The following is a 14,113-nucleotide window of genomic DNA, read 5'->3' as shown; positions in this document are numbered from 1 at the left end:
GTTCAATAAATTTCATCCAGGCCTTGCATAAATCAGGGAAACTTATTGTCAGGTCACCCAAACTAGAGAATTTTGCTAATTTTAACATATAATGGTGGATAGAAAGTTAAGGCACTTGAAAATTCCGAAGCAGTCACATTAATTTCCTAAATAAATCATATTAAGAGAGAGAAAATACATACTAAAGTATTTCTTTACTATTTACAAAAATTTTAGTGAATCACAAAGCAGCATAGTGTTAAAATGAAGAGGGGATATCTTTAGATGAAAGAATAATCTTTGTATATGTAATTATTTATTTTATTCCTGAGATTTAAAAAAAATACTTTTTCTGCACTCGAAAATGATGTTAATTATTAAACATTCTAAGATCATTTCAGCTATTAAAATAAGTGTATGGAGAATATGTATTAGTTTTTTAGTGTTTGTGGCAAAACGTGTTCTCTACTATTAATGTCCCCTATTTTGTTTTAAGCAAGAGAACTCTGAAAGGTGTGGATGAAATGACGTAGAGACAGTAATGAAGAAATGACAGTGACGGACCTAGCAGGCTGAAGTCCTCGCCTGGAATGCCCCGGGATCCCACATGGGCACCAGTTCTAATCCTGGCAGCCTGCTTCCCATCCAGCTCCCTGCTTGTGGCCTGGGAAAGCAGTCAAGCATGGCCCAAAGCCTTGGGACTCTGCACCCACGTGGGAGACCCGGAAGAGCTCCCTGCTCCTGGCTTCAGATGGCATAGTACCGGCTGTTGTGGTCACTTGGGCAGTGAATCTTGGACGGAAGATCTTCCTCTCTGTTTCTCTTCTTCTCTCTCTATATCTGATTTTGTAATAAAAATAAATAAATTATTTTAAGAAAATTACAATGATACTGGGAGAATGCTGATTCATAGTGATGTTACATGACTTTACACCGATTTTAGTTCTTTTTTGGTTTACACTCTATTAGCTTGTATATGACTAATGTGGTATTAGAATACCATATATTTAGGAATTTAGTTTTTTAAAATGTACTTTTGATTGTTATACTTTATTTCAGTGAAACCCACCACTAAGAAGATTAGGAAACGTCACTTCAGCCAATGGGATAGCAGTGGCTAACTTTATGCTTCCATATAAGACAACCAGGAAGTCAAATACAGAGAAGAGTAATTTTTTGAGACAGATGATAACATCAATGAGCAACACCTGAGAGGAGTCTTCCGATTGTCTACATTTACTGTTGCTGGGAAAGTCTAGGACCTTGTATTGGGAGAAGGAACAAGCAGGAGCGTCGTGGCATCCTGATTTATAACTTTTTTGGAAACATTTGCTTGAGAGAGAGATTGAGAGAGAGAGATAGAGACTGAGAGATTTTTCCACCTGCAGAGTCACTCTTCAATGATCTATATATTTGAGGCATACCAATTGCCTCCCAGTAAGTGCATCACCAGGAAACTGACCCAGCAGAGCCACACCTCACATCAGACTCTCTTATATGGGATGTTGGCATCCCAAGTGACACTCACCCCAAAGTTGCTGATTTGAGGAGATGTCTGGAGAGAGGCCTGAGATTTACATGCAGTTCCCTTAGGTATTCTCGGTGAGGATGAGCACATCCTAAAGATTAAACCTCCTATGGCCAAGGCAGGAAATCACATGGAAGGTTAGAGGCAAGGCCAGGCAATCACAGCTGGGCACATGGCGCCTGTTCCCACTGATCAAAAAGTCAGCGATTCCCACAGTGATGGATAGAGTACTCTAAGGTATTTGCCATTTTAGTTGGGAATTCTGCCCTTTAACTGACACCACTTTTGTCCTAACAAATCTTAAAATAAGCCCTGAAAGGAGCGAATAATTTCCAAGTAATAAATTGTATTCCAGCAAAGCTCAGCAATACATATAGGAATGAAAGAATACCCAGCACACAGCAATGGAAAATTCAGATAGTATGGCGTTTAGTTAAAGATTACAAGCCTTATGAAGAAGCAGTAAACTTACAAAGAAGCAGTAAATGCTCAAAGTTTAACAGATACGAAAATGATAGAAATAAGCTTAACTTAGTTCAAGAGGCAACAGTAACCATGGATAACGTAGCATGACTTATTTCATTGAATGTAATGTAAATTAAAAAAATTGTCGGCCTAGGATAACATATCCAGCAAAGCTTTCTTTTGTCTTCCAAGATGAAATAAAATTCTTCCACAATAAAGAAAATTAAAAGAATTTGCCTCTTCCAAACCTGCCCTACAAATGATAATTCAAGATGTTCTCTTGACAGAGAAGAGGAATAGAACCAAACAAAGTCAAAGGCAAATGTGAAGAACATCCCAGTAAAATGACAATAGAAGACTAAACCAATGAACAACCCATTCCTAAAATGACAGGACCAAAGTACCATCCATACATATTAACCCTGAATGTAAATGGCTTAAGCTCAATCAAACGTCATAGATTAGTAGACTGGATTAAAAAACAAAATCCATCTATTTGTTGCCTACGAGAGACACATTTCACCAGCAAAGGTCAGTGGAAACACATTTCACCAGGAAAGGTCAGCTCATAGATTGTGATTTTATTTTTGTTAGTTTTACCTCTTCAAAACACCTCTTCTTAAATTCTTCACTGACCCATAGATCATACAGTAGCATCATTTCCTTCAAGAAGGTTCTTTTCTTTTTTATTTCTTCAGTGACACAGTAGTTATTCACCAGCATGCTATTTAACTTCATGGTGTTGTTAATTTCTTTTTTTTTTCTTCCTGTTGCTGATTTTGTTTCGTGGTTTTTAAGGGGATATATAGTAACAGTGTAATGGACTATCATATCTAGCAGCATGTTATTTAATTTAATTTTCTTGCACTGTAAATTTTTATTTTTCTTCCTGTTGTTGATTTGTATTGTGGCTTCTCATTTAAGGGGATGTAAAGTAGCTGTGAAATGGAGACTATCATATCCAGATGTGAGGATACAATGCAGAATGCATCTCTACTTCCAGACAAACATTGACTCCCAATAAAACTGTTTACTCTATCTTGACAATAGGATGCTGGACTCTGTGACATTGTCCATGCCTGCAATGATGGACATATGATTGTGTATGAAGAACTATACTACAGTAACGATGTAGGGGAACTCAGAGAGCTGGAGGGAATTGGGGAGGGGATAAGGGAATCCCAGTGCCTATGGAACTGTATCATAAAATGATAACAATAAAAAGAAGTAAAAAATCCTGATATTCAAGTCATATTTGAAGAAATTCTCTGTGATTGTTGCACAGTGCTTAATAATAACAATGGAATAAAATATATTGCATTCTAATATTTAATTTTTATGTTTTCTCCAAATCAGGCTCAATTTTTTAGAATTTAGCTTTTCAAGAGTTCCTGGCTGTGTTTGCTCTAAAAATGTTTAAACCTAGTATTAATTTTCACCTTCTTTGCTAAGTGTTCAGTAATCAAAATTAAAAACAGAACAAGATTCTTGGGAAACTTTGTGACATTAGCTACCTCTTAGATTTGCCCATTCACATCATTAAAGTCTACAAATGTATATTTCACTTTAGAGAGTATGAAAGCACTTATTACATCATCCTGCATCTTAGAATGGTTAAGAAAACCACTGAAAGTCACCAGTTTGCACTAACCTTAGAATAGCCCTCTGAAGGGTGGGTGAACACTTTTTATCAGAAAGCTAGTTTTGGATATTGGGAGTCATTAAACGGGTTAGTTCTTCTTCCATAAGTGCTAACTAACTGGTGGTTCTAAGCTGGTACACAGTTTGGAACACTGGCTGCTTCTTACTCCTGAGAAAAATCAAATGACTGCCAATTCAGGCATCTATTTATCTAAGAAAAAGCTTTGAAACGATGTAGGAGAGCGCGGGGTCACTGAAAATGAGGAAAGGTTTCCATTGTGAAGAAACTGGGGACTGAAAGGGAATGTCTCTGGGAAACTCAGGGAAGTAGGTCAGTGTGCATGGCACCAAGAAAAATGAACCAAGAGGAAAGGCTGGCCCTCTGACCGTAGCCAACTGGAAGCCTAATGAGCCACCTCAACGTATCCGTGTGCATAGGAGCATTTTTCTGTTCCAGAATTCTCTCCAGTTCATCTGTATCCTGTCTTGGTCTCCTTGTGTAGACTTTCTTCCTCCATTATTTTGAATATTCCTGGATAACATCTTACTTGTACTGCGTAAAACTCTTTTTTTCCAGCTCATAACAGATGATCACTATCTGAGAAAGCAATAATAATAAAATCTCACAGTTGTAATGAGGTTTTCACTTTTTCTTACACTTTTCAGTCATTAATTATTAGCATACTTAAATTTAACCACAAGCTAGGGGATATTATAGAGTTATTAAAATTTCCATGGAATAAGGGAAAAAAACAATTGAGAAATGGCAATGAAAGAGACAGTGAATAAGTGAAAATGTAGCAAGCAAGTTTAGCTAATAAGATAAGAATTTTAGATATGTATTTAAGGAGTAAAAACACATACATGCCAGGGTGTTTTAACATGTGTTTCTTTATGTTGATGATTTATTCTAATTCCCAGGGAATTGCTTTGTACTATTTTTCTCTGTCTTTGAACTGCTTTTTAAAAAAAATGTCTTTTCTGTGGCTATTTTTTAATCTTGCATGTTTCAAATGATACTCCAGGATTCCTAGTGTCACTGTTGGCTTTTGGGATATCTTGACTTAGGACTCTAATAGCAATTGAAAAGATAGGAGATGATTTCACAAATAAAATGAATTAAAACCTTTGGTCTCATTTAGAGAATTGTGAGCCAATTGATAATATATTTGATTTATGTCATGGGTTAAGTCAAAGCCAGGAGCCAGGGATTCCTCCTTGGTCTCCCATGCTGGTGGCACAAGTCAAGCACTTTAGATTAAGCTGAATCAGAATTGGAGGAGTCCGCACGATGGGGTGCTGGAATCCCAAGGAGAGGTGTGGCCTACCCCACATCAAAACACCAGCTCCTTGGAATCGTTGTTAATATCAAGCTACAAAAACTTTAGTCAGCCTTATAGGATGGATTGATATATTGCAAATGCCAATAAATTTTTAAATTAAACTGGACAAGATAGTACCTAGTTTTTTGCCTTCGTTTAAATTTTGTAAATACAAGGGATATTCATTTGTGTAGGAAGACACCATAAGGGGATGGATCTGAACAATAAGACACGGAGATTTTCAAGTATGGAGTTTGTTTGGGAATGGTGAAAATACTTTCAAAACAAATATAACACAGAAAGAAACCTACAATTTGTTGACACATAAATGTACGTTGAAGTGACAGGTGTCTGTTTCAGCAGTGTAAATTTGTTACCACAGATCGTAGTAGGAGGGGAAATCTCATGTCCCAAGTAAAAGGCAAGAAGTTGAAAATCACAATGAAAATGGATTCTTTTTGTAAGACCATTACAGGCACTATCCAGGTGGGAGTAGAGTGATTCATTCTTGATAAATACTATATTGTTTGCTCAAAGGTACACTAAGATAATAAAAGCTATAGTACGATCATTCCCTTGCATTCTGAAATTAATTTGAAAAAAGACTACTCTAAATTATTGTCTTGCAATATGCTACAATATTTTTCTCAAATGCACAAAACAAGCAAGAATTGATTTAGCAGTAAATCTTTGTTGGGAAAGTGAAAGGCCGCTGTTTTGGTGAAAAACATCTGAGTTTCAATTGTTTTGGATCAGGGGTGAGGACAAACATGACAATTTGAGTGTAGTTAGCATCTTAAGTGGATGCTCACAAGTTATAACAAGTGTGGCATTTGTGAAAGATAATGATACCAGTGTCAGGGGTGTGAAGCTCTATGTTAAAATCCAGCAGAAAATAAACTGAGTTGAGATCTTATAATTGAGAGCTTTGATGCCACCAAATCTGGATCATATTTTCTCACAAAGAAAAGTCGCTGCCAGCTTTTGATAGCTGAAATTAGCATTTGAAGAAGATAAATTTGAAGGCAGAATAATACATAGGATGGGAGTGATAGAAAAAGGATTGTGTTGTCAGAGTTTTCTCCTTGGTTATAATTTTCATTGTACAGGTTGCTATATGATGTTAGATAATACACTGAACTTTCTTGGCTTTCAAGAGAGAATTGTCGATAAGAACTGTATGAATGTGATGAGATAATCCTTCTTACAGTTACTGCATTTTTTTTTCTTTTTCATTTCTGATTTCTTTCCAGCTGAACTGGGCCACAGAAGACCAATTACAAAATTATACTATGAATCCAAGTGTTAGTTAATGATGAACTGGAAAAACCAATATCCAGAAAAAAAAAAAGAATTAAGAAAGAACAAAGCGCATCAAGTTTCAGAAGTTCAATCCTGGGAATGACACACCCGAACTAGTTGAGAGGTATGTGGTGTAAAATGATGCCAGCTGTCCCTGACTCATATCTGTACAGGGAGTGCGATAGGATACTGGGATATCCAGTTCTGTATTAATGTAAAAGATATCTAATACAGCCTGAAGTGATGTTACTATTTGAACTTATCTTCTTTTCTGCCCAATCTACTTCCTTTTGTCCCCAATGTCTATTTCCTGATCCTATCCTCTATATTAGCCAACATTTACTTTCATATAGTTCTCTCCATAAGTTGCCTTTGGCCACGTGAATTACTATAATAAATTGGCAAGGCAGCTGGTATATTAAGTATTATACTAATAATAAAATAAAACTTGGCTAATTCAAAGTTACTTTCACATATTACAAACAGTATCATAATCAATTAAGGAGAAATGAGAAATGGAAGAACATGAAACGAGATATTTCATTACAGCATTTAGGTATCTGTGAGATTAACACAAAACAGATGCAGAACATTTTGATTTGGCAAGACATAGCTTAAAAAACAGGAAGGGAAATAAGTGTAGTTTATATAGCTATACAAAAATGGCTGGTGAAATGTCATTTTTTTCTAGCTCAGTTTTTAGAACTCATAATTTGAGAGTGATGCTTTATTGATGCAGAAAGCCTTTTAGATGCTTTCTAAAGCATCCAGATAACCAAAACAAACAAACAAACGACTGTGAGATGGATAAACTTGCTTTCATTTCTCCCACACTACTCACCAAATAGTTACTTCCTTTATTAGTGAGCTATGACCATGGAAACTAAATCATCCTTGCATAGTTTTTCATAAATTTTGAGGACTCTTTACATGCATAAAGTTAAATTTTTGCATCACAATAGACTTATGGTTAAATTCCATTTCATTGAACTTTGTTTAAAACATTCATTTATTTTTATTTCAAAGTTAGATAAGACATATATATTATATAAATATTATATATATATATATATATATATATATATATATATATATATATATATATAATAGGAGGAGAGACAGAAATATCTTTCCTCCACTGATTCACTCCTCAACTGACTGCAACGCCTGGTGCTGCGCCAATACCAAAACCAGGAGCCAGGAGCTCTTCCGGGTCTCTCATGCAGGCTGCCGAGATTAGAACTGGCGACCATATGGGATTCCAGCACGTTCAAGGTGAGGACTTTAGCCATTAGCCACACGCCGGGCCCTCTGTGAACTTTTTGAAATACTCCCGTATTTGGTGTATGATCAGTTCTCAATCGATACACATTTCATGAACAATGAATGAATTTCATGTAGCACAGGTTCATCTGTGTATTTGTTTTAAACATACAATTGAATAATCATTGTATGACACTTTCAATAAATATCTTATTGTAAATTCAGAACAGAAAGTAGGTTAAGATGTGTGTCTCAGACTTTTTCACCCTACCATTGGAGCATCACACTTTGAAAGTATGTTATATATAATTGACAATTCCTTGTGTGACCGTCATTTTGTGCAAATCTCTCCAAGTCAGTACAGATGCTCTTCTGAAGATTTTATCACATTGAAATTGTGAGTCAAGCCTTGTTACTGGTCAAGATGAACTCCAAATTAGTATTTTCTCCCCAATTTTGTTCTTATGAATTAAAGGGGTCTCACAAAGCTCACAGAAAATTCAGTTTTTTAATCCAGTGGTCCTTTGAAATTTGTTGAACTCCAATTGTGCAATAACTGGTCAAGATTACCAGAATTTCTGTACTTCCCAGAATGCATTTCTAATTGCTTTATTTTACAGTTTCTCTGTAGTCTGATTCTATCGCCTTTCATGGAGCTAGTTGATTGACTTTAATAGAAATGTGGCATAAAAATCACAGGTGGATTTAGGATTTATAGATTCAGTTTTGCTATTACTTTGTTTCACATTATTTTGCATTAGCATCCATAAATCCATTCTAGTAGGACTCTGAACATACAATCATGCACTATCTGAGAAACAAGGATACTGAGCTATGTTGGCGCTGCTGGAAAGCCAACAATTCTGTTTTTTTCATGGTTGCCAACAAGATCCTTTATTGTTTGAAGATTTTACTATACTTGCCTTTATTCATTTAGAGAAAAAAAATGGATTGCTAACCAGAAAAACTAAAGCACATAGCTCTCAATAAAATTCAAAAATTGAAAGAAAGATGTTGAAATAATTTGCCATGCCAAAAAAAGTGAATTTTTAGCTTCACTTGAGAACCCAGATAATTATGTGCTCAATTATCAGGGAAGAGAATAAAATTAAATAATATGTACAAAGTGCTGGAAATAGACTGTCAAAATGGAGTGTCAGAACTTTATTACAAATTTAAAATTTTACTTAGAAGGCCAAAGTTGTCACTTACTTTAGAAACCAAATTTTTATTTTAGGAAGGTAGGTTCACCCTTAACTGAATCACTTTTTTTTTTTTTTTTTACACTGGGTTAGCCTATCAATCTTGTTAAGGGTTTTAGTAATTAGGAAGGAATGTGTCACTCCTTCCAGATCACACACTGTACATGGGACAGAAATAATCTTACACATGAGAAACACATCTCACCAATATTCTGTCTTTTCTTTGTTTCCATAAATGTTCAAACTGCTTAAATAAGGTGTTGCTTAAAATTAACTAAATTCCAGTAACGTATAGAAAAATCCTGCTAGAATTCAGAAACCTCATTATATTTCCAGATAAGTATGTCCCATTGACCTTCAAATTTTGCTCAATAAAACCTTCTATCTCAAGACCATGGAGCCTTGTTTGCTTCAAGAACACTTGATTCAGTGCTATTTGTGTAGTTTTATTGTTCTTCCTGTCATTCCAAATATCCTCTTACAATTTGACTTATCAGGGGGAATCTAAAATAGTTCCTTAAGACTCAGTTGGGTCCATTTCTTTCTAAGCGTTTGCAGAAAAGTGTTTCTCAAACCGTTTCTATCATGATGAAAATAGTCCAATCCATGTCACATTTCCACAATTTTTAAATTATATTTCCTACATTCCTGTCTCATCATTCCCTTCTTCACTGTCCTTGCTTTTTACTATCCTTTGATTTTTGCTCATTAATAAAGTCAAATTCATCTTCTTGGCTTATCCACGTAATGTTTTTCTCAACATCCACAGGGGAGAGAGGAGAGGGGTATTTAGGAAGGGGGCGACCGGTGAGAAGGACAGGAAGAGAGGGAGTAACATGAGGCATGGGAAGGTAGTAGAAGATAGGGAAGAAACCACATCCTAGCCAAGTACTTGTGATTTCAATTAAATATTTGTAATAAACTGATATTTAAATAAGCAGGATTATTTTTCTTAAAGAAAGTAGATTGGTTTTTCTGTCCTAGTTTGATTGCCCTCAAACATAAGGGAAAACATGATACTGCTTTCTTATGGGTCTGAAGAATTTCCACTCTCCAAGCCTCCCCTGTATCAGGACAAGTTGAACATCAGTCCCATGGTTCCTTCTGCTGAACTCTGTCAGAGGCAAGTATTTGCTTCTTCAGATGTGTGCATTGAGCGGTTTGATTGGCAGTGGTGGTGGTGATTAAGATAGGGCACATAGAACATTTGAATGTTTTTATGGATCAATAACAAAGTCAGCATGGCTTGGTAACTTTTGTGTCTATCTCAAACTCCTACAGCTTCTTAAATTTGTTGAATTCGATTCTAATTTAAAAACACCAAAAGAATATTTTTATAGAAGGAGAGAATTATGAGCCACTATACTTCCTTACTTGTATAATAAAGCTACGATTACAGGATCATCTATGGATTCTAAAAATGCAGAGAGATATTTTAAAAGGAGAGAAAAATGAAATTGCCTAATGCCATGAAAATCTGGTGGCATATATAATCACTAGCCTTCATGACTTCCTCCTTGTAGTTGAGGGATTGACTTCTTAGGAGACAAGTCTGTCGCCAGAGAAATCCAGTTCTGTGATGGCAGGCTGATGCAGACTTTTCTTGACTCTGAAGAGAACATTTTTTTTTTTTTTACTGTCAGAATGTGAGCAACTAATAGCCCCAAAGACTTTCCTTTGACAGCCGTGGAGCTTGAAATCTTGTCAGGGCTATATTTATAGTAGCTCAGAAAGTCCACTCTCATGATATGACCTATACTCCTTTCTGTAGCTTTTTCAGGAAAAAATTGTTTTGTCCATGCCATAACTATCTTAGAAGGCTCTTTATCAGAATGTGTGTATTTTTACACACGTCTAATTTTCCCAATCAAAAAGTTGGAAAGGACAGTACGATAATTCAATTAATATGTCCTCATAGAATCTATGTCAGCTTATTCAGAGAGTAAATTAAAAAAATATCAGACTGATTAGGATTTATCGAATGTTACTTCCCAGTCTCTTTTGTTCTAGCGCTCAGTGCTTTTGTGAAAGTATTTTGGAGGACAATCTTCCCCAGTGCTGCTTTCAAAAGTAGACAGAATATAGGACCTGTTCTTACAGGAGCACCCTGCTCTGCTCGGACTTTAACCTTTACTGGAGCTTGGTTTCTTAGACGGTTAAATCCTTGTCCTGCCCCTTCATTTTCTCTGTGCATTGGCTACAGCGAATGAGAGCTCCTTCACACACTACCAGTGAGTCTTTCTGGCCTTCACAGTCACCTCTTCCGTATTGATCAGCACATTCAATACTGCTTAGCTAAAGCTGCTCAATACAGTTGCCCTCACGGTTGCTGTTCTTCCTGTACTTCTCAAAATCTTAGGTCATTTATATCAACTAATATGTTTCCCTTTAAAAGATGCCATCCCTGTTCAGCTCTTATGAAACTTCCAACAATTACACTCTTCAGTATGGAAGTATTTGCTTGTAGAACCAGTACTGACAGCCACATAGGGACTTCCCATCCCAAGGAAACATAGTATGCTGGATTTGTTATGTTATTAATTTCTTTTTCTTACAGAAGAAAATTATTTTTTTTTCCAGTTCTTAAATGCCTGGCTAGTTAGTAGCCAAAAGGAATCTATATTCAGTGTTCTACAGAATCAAAGCATATTTCTTTCTTTCCAGTCAAACCTATCTTTTTGGTTCTTATAAATAAGAGGCAGATAATTCATAAAATTATTAAACTTAAAAATTGCTTTCATTGAATTTGCATCATACAAAATTAATACGCAACATTTAGATACTACTATGCAGTTTGAGGTTTCTGGGTTTGATTGATTCTTCTGTCCAAATGTCAGTAAAGAGCCCTAATCTTGTTGTTTTGGAGGTGGACATAGAGAATTTATCCACTAGCTGGCATATTCCATGAGATGAGAATCTGTGCTCTCCATTATTACAAAAACCACTAGTCTAATAATGGCAGGATGTCGTTCCATTACTTTGTTGAGGGGAAGTTTCAGGGGGACTTTTCTGTTTTTGATTAAGCTGCACCACAGAAAACTTTGTAAGCATTGAATGCTTTTGCAATAGCATGCAATTTTCAAAGGTTAACTATGCATTTTTATTGTAGTGAGATGTAATAACATGAAATTTAACTTTTTGTGAAAGGTGAGCACAGATCTTGGTGTTACTTGGGAATAATAATTGTTAGCAATATCAAATTGTTCTTTTTATTTTTTTCAGTTAAAAGTAAAATAATATTATATTTGAAGTGAATATTAGGAGATGCCAGGCCTATGTTATGACATTGCATTGAGTAGCCTTGAAAACTATGAAAAATAAATAAAGAAGTATAGTGGCATGTTTATCAAAAGTCAAGCTCAGTTTTAGAGACCTTGATTACACATGTTTAAGTAAAAATTTCATAGGGCATTGCCCAAAGAAACATCTATTTTCCATAAAGAACTTACACTTACTACTGTGTTGGTATAGTAAAAATAAGGTAAACAAGTCTCTTAAAGAAAAAGGGACTCAGAAATTATGGTTAGGCATGATTTTGTTGAATGGGGCTTACCTGGTGATTTCAAAGAGGGATATTATCTGGGGTTGTAAGGTAGTCATTGAACTGTACAAGGAATGCAGCTGAAATGGCCTGCTGTTGGGAACAAATACAAAGTTACTCTAATGATGCTGAAATTTTGCTGGAGTGAGAGAAGGTCGAGAGGTTTGGTAGGCCGTATAGAAGAGACAGAAGATGGGAATACGGGCAATCTGATGGAATTGGCCCGGAAGATTTCAGTAGTCACAAAGAGATGACCCCAAGATAGAGCCATATCTATTTAAAACCATCTAGCCGTTAAGAAGTTCTAAGTATGATGACTCTTCAGAGTTAAGTGCAAGTGATATAGCTGAAACTTTGCATGGATTTCAAAATTTTTATTCTAAAATAAAATTTTAATTCAATTTCCATAAAGCTTATTGAAATATCCTATTATGCCTGGGCTGGTTGTAGCAGTAAATTGTATTATCATCACTAAAGTCAACTTCACTGTAAGAGAAAACTGATAGTATAAGGAATAGACACACACACACACACACACACACACACACACACACACACACACACATCTGCAGCCTTCAGCCTGCCTATGGTCAGCCACTCTGCTGATGAAAAACCAGGAACTAAAAGTGGCTAGTGACTGTCGGTGCTTTCTGGAAGGGAAGAATGATCATTTTTTTCAGTGGGCTGATAAACAAGATGTTATGCTCAAGGTCTTGGTATGACCAGTTGTGGTTAAAGAGTATTGGAGACATGCAGCATTAATCACCCACACTTGTCGTTATATCATATGATAGAATTGCCATGGACATGTGTTGAATTAGAGCTGGCTTTTAAAAGATTTATTTTTCTTTTATTTTTCTATAATAAATGTATTTTTAATGCTTTTTACGTAGTTGAGAAGGATGTATACCTATGTGGACCATTGATCAGGTTGGGAAGATCAAGGAATGGAGAAAAGTGGATGAGACATCTGCTTTCATTTTCTTTTGTTTTCTTTTAAATTTACATATATCTGGGATAAGGGGAGAGCAGAGAGGGTTGCATCTAACAGCCTAACTACATTAGTACCTAGGGATGGGGAACGGCCACTCAATATCATTCTAGGGTCCCCAGTGTTGAGCATGTTCCAAGGGTACTGCTTAAGTGGTTTCAATAGTTCTGAAATGCTATTGATTTTGTTCATCCAAGTTGAGGAAGTTGTGTGTCAATACTGGGTCTCCTTGGTTGCTAGAACCTGTGGAGTAGACGGCATGCCCAGATACACACTGCGGACATGACAGATCACTGAGACCTGCAGAGGATGTTTAATAACGTGGAAGGCAGAACAAATTGGACATCCCTCCCAGCTGAGCTTTGGAAGCAATGGTCCAGGCAAGTGGAGACTTCAAGGCGGACAGTGTCAGCAAGTGGACCTTAGCAGTACTTCCTCAACCTTACAGCTGGCTTTCATACCTGAATTTCACTAGTCATTATTTTTTGTAGTACATTGACTTATCAGTTGATCTTAGAAATAGCCATTCAACCATATTGTAAAAGAAGAGCTTTGCATTTTTAGGCTCAGATTTTATATGTATCTTTATCATCATCATCATTATCATTATTATTATTATTTTAAGATTTTATTATTATTGGAAAGCCGGATATACAGAGAGGAGGAGAGACAGAGAGGAAGATCTTCCATCCGATGTTTCACTCCCCAAGTAAGCCGCAACGGGCCGGTACGCGCCAATCCGATGCCGGGAACCTGGAACCTCTTCCGGGTCCCCCACGCAGGTGCAGGGTCCCAATGCATTGGGCCGTCCTCGACTGCTTTCCCAGGCCACAAGCAGGGAGCTGGATGGGAAGTGGAGCTGCCGGGACTAGAACCGGC

Source organism: Ochotona princeps, chromosome 25, assembly GCF_030435755.1.
Source record: "Ochotona princeps isolate mOchPri1 chromosome 25, mOchPri1.hap1, whole genome shotgun sequence".
Taxonomy (NCBI): Eukaryota; Metazoa; Chordata; class Mammalia; order Lagomorpha; family Ochotonidae; genus Ochotona; species Ochotona princeps.
This window is presented reverse-complemented; position numbering follows the sequence as displayed.